Below are 4,158 nucleotides of genomic sequence, written 5' to 3' on the forward strand. Positions count from 1 at the left end.
TTTCAATTGTGAATTACAAACATGAATTTTATTATGAAGAGATAGTGGCAATTCCTCAAGTCATTGTATAAGCTTAAATTGTATTGTCTAGATAAATCATGGTATCAGGTATTATAAGAGAAATTATTTGAAAACAAATTTTACAATTTTTTTTTGTGGTAAAATGATATTTTGGATCCTTGTATTCATTTGAATTTGTAATATGGATATTTCTACCTCTTACCAACTAAACCCCTCAACTCATCAAAGCATACATCATTTTAAACCTTTTTTTTCTCATTCGAAAATGAAGAATTAAGCGGTGTTATACCTAGTACCCCACAAATCTATAGTGACTTGCACCAAGTAAGAGCTCAGGTGGTTGATACCAAAGAGTCACAACACGGCTTGTCAATGGAACACTTTAGTGCTGATCAAAAAAGGTTGCTAAGCCAAAATGTGCAGTCTTCAAGATCCCATTATCGTCAATTACGAGATTTGAACCTTTAACGACCTGATGCAACACACCCCGACTCGACAATGGTCAAGTCCACCTGATCGATATGTTTCGGAGGTATATATCTAGTATTTACTTGGCACTTTTTTGTCGTGAAGTTGATCATTCACCTCAATTACCACTTAATCGTCACATTTCAATCGGATCCTTCAAAATATATTATTTTTTGAAAGATCCGACACACACCAATCAATGTCTTTGTTCACTGTTATATTTTCCTAAGATTCAAGCATGCTATATATAGGTAGAAGAGTATATCAATGTGTGCATTTTTACACTCTATTCATATGTTGTAGAGGCACTTTAGCCATCTTTTTCCCCTTTTGCAGTATAGAATGTTTACTATTCAATTGTAAGTCAATGTTTATTAGGTTGGTATGGTAATTGTTCATATAATTCAACAGATAAGTATTTCAACAAAATTTGGTTGTCTGGACAAGCAGATAAGTTCATAACCAAATATGTTTTGTACTTTTAACTGAACAATCAAATGTGCAATTACTAATGCCTGCACAACTTAGTTTGAATGTGATTTCGTTTTTCTGGAAATCATTTACCACGGACACCGACAATTGATACATAGCAATTGTGCAGGTATATTTTGCCAAAATGCTGTGAAGAAGCTACAAAGGAGACAAAACGCGCAACTATGATAAAGAAGCTAGAAGGAGACATGTTGTAAAGAAGCTACAAAGGAGAAAATATGCCACAAAATGCAACTGCTACAAAGTAGATACAAAAGACAAAAAAATGCACACCACCATTTTCATTAGTAGTAAGGTAGTGTTATGTAAATAGCATAGCATGTAAATCTAAGAGGTAAACAATGCAGCTAGAGATGTAAACAAATGCTTGCCAACCATATATTATCTGGCAATGTCGTGTGGCGGTAGACCGCCCACGGGTCGTGGACCTTTTTTTGGATAAGAAGTAATGACAGTATTTGGGGAATAAGTATCGGCTAACTTTATGCCAACAGCTACGGTAATACAGGAGATGCCAGCATTGCTCGGATGTCGCCATCACAACCAGATTGATCTGTATATGCTATTAAGTTAGAATTGAAGTGATATTTCTTTGGGTGTTAACTAAAAGGTAGTGCGTGTGGGGTAGATTTCATGGTGAAAGGTAGAGAAGGAAGTATTAGTTAAGGTGACTTAAAGAGTATGCTTCAACTAGGAAAGGAGTTCTTGATAGTTATTCAAAGAAACAAGACTACCTCAACTAAGTGCGACTATTCTGCTCTATGCAGAAACAACAGGACTTATCAATAAGCTACAACTTCATCAAATTCCAAGAAACAAAACAATTCAACATTTTATATGAATAATCAAATCAAATCAGAACAGTAACTCCAATTTATTTATTATTCAAGAGAATGTAAGAAACGTGTATGAGGGAAAGAATTTTTTTTTAGGCTTTTTTAAAAAATAGCTACACTTTACTGTAAAACTCATCTTTCATAATTATATTTTACATAATTATCATTTATAGTCGTTGTATTCAGTTTACACCTGCTGTATTCGATTTTATCAATAGTTTGTATTTATATAAAATATAAATGCAGTACCATTTAATCCTTGTATTCGATTTACAACCATTGTATTCACTTTAACTCAGTGGTCTGTATTCATAAAAAATATAAATACACTACATAATTAGTCTCGCAAAAAACATTACCATTTTTTTTATATTTTTCCTTTTTCGTGTTTTCCTCGTTTTTTTCTTCTTCTTTTTTTCTATTTTTTCCTATTTTTATTTTTTTGCATTTTTCTTTTATTTTTTTCTCTTCTCTATCTCTAGCTTCTATTTCTCTTTTTTATTTGTTTTCTTTTTTTCTTTTATATTTTTTGTATTTTTCAAAAATACGACTACTCGAGCAGAAGTCAAGGATGATAACGTAAATACTACAATTGTTTATTGTATTTGTAGTGACACCGTCATTTATATTTTTATATTCATTGATACAACTGTATTTGTCTTTGTATTTTAAAGTTTGAGATTGTATTTGTATTTTGTACTTTGCATTTATATTTGTATTTTATAGTTTGCACTTATATTTAATTTATATTTGTTACTTCGCACCATCATTTCTATTTTATATAATTCACACTTGTATTTCAAAGAACTGTTTGTATTTGTATTTTACAATTGACTGTATATTATATTAGATTATATTTGTATTGTGATTTTATTGTGTTTGAATATTTAGATTATTTTTGTATTTGTATTCTATTTCGTCGATGCCTTTTTATTTTAAAGAATTATTTTGTATTTCTATTTGTAAGTTGATTGCATATTGTATTTAGTCGTGATTATGTACAATTTATCATTTATATTTGTATACAAACAAGTAAATGTATTAATTGTATTTTCTTGATTCTAAAATATATAAATATGTAATGTATCATTCGATACAAATGTACCTTTTTTATTTGTATGTCAAAATTATAATTCGTATTTGTAAATAAACAAATATCACTTGATACAAATAAAATAACAAACAAATGAAACAAATAATTTTACAAATACAAATATAATATGTATTTGTATAAAAATTTGAGTTGTATTTATTTGTATCAATAAATACAACTTATATCAATAAATACAAACAAGTATTCGTAGAAAGAAAATCAATCGTTCCTTTTCAATAATTAAAAATACAAATGATAGTTCACACTTGTATCTGTATGTCATAATTTGCATTTGTATTTGTATTTTATAATTTGTAATTGTATTTGTATGTTATAGTTCGCATTTGTATTTGTATTTTATAGTTCACACTTGTATTTGTGTTTGCTAGTTCGCACAAATGAAAATGGAAAAAAGAAGAAGGAGAAAAATGAGAAAAAAAAAAAGGAAAGTAAAAGAAAAAAGAGAAAAAAAAAAAGAAAAAAAAGAAAAAATGAAAGCGGAAAAGAAAAAAGTGAAAAAAAAGAAAGAGAAAACAAAAAAAAGAAAAAGAAAAAATAAGAAAAAAACTGAAAAAAGGATAGTTATAGGAAATAGAGAAAAAAAGAAAATACTAGGTATAATTAATTGGTAAAAGGAGACTATAAATTGTAATTAATTGAAATTTAGGCTAAATAAAGTAATTAAAAGTGACTAATTTATGTAGTTATCCGTTTTTTTTTTACAACCTACAACCTCTACATATGTTTCTATCAGTAATGTTTATTGGAGTATATCAGGAATGTCCCTCTACATATGTTTCTATCAGTAATACACATCCATATCCTGAGAACGAAAGTGTGCCCATTATACATTACTTTATATTTTACCCCGCAAGAACAACTTACCAGTGCCACGACCTCTTTGTTGATTTTTAGCTTTGAAATTAAAGAAATATCAGAGAAAGAGTTGGAGAAAAAAAAATACTGCAATTGTATTGTCAAAAGAAATGATTTTATTAGTAACTCAAAACATATATTTATAGCTAAATTTCTAACTATACTTCAATTTAAATAAGTATAACTAATTCCATAGAATTCTAATAATTTAAAATCCTAAAATTATCTACTCCTACTTTATTTCTGAGACATATCTTCAACACTCATCCTTGTATCAAAAATTGTAGATTGCAGTCTAAACTGATTTTGACCTCTTGAATAAATCTGTTAATTCATCTTTGTTCTTGAAAGGCTTGTGTGCATCTTCTGTTG

This window comes from Capsicum annuum, chromosome 12 (genome assembly GCF_002878395.1).
Source record: "Capsicum annuum cultivar UCD-10X-F1 chromosome 12, UCD10Xv1.1, whole genome shotgun sequence".
NCBI classification, from domain to species: Eukaryota; Viridiplantae; Streptophyta; class Magnoliopsida; order Solanales; family Solanaceae; genus Capsicum; species Capsicum annuum.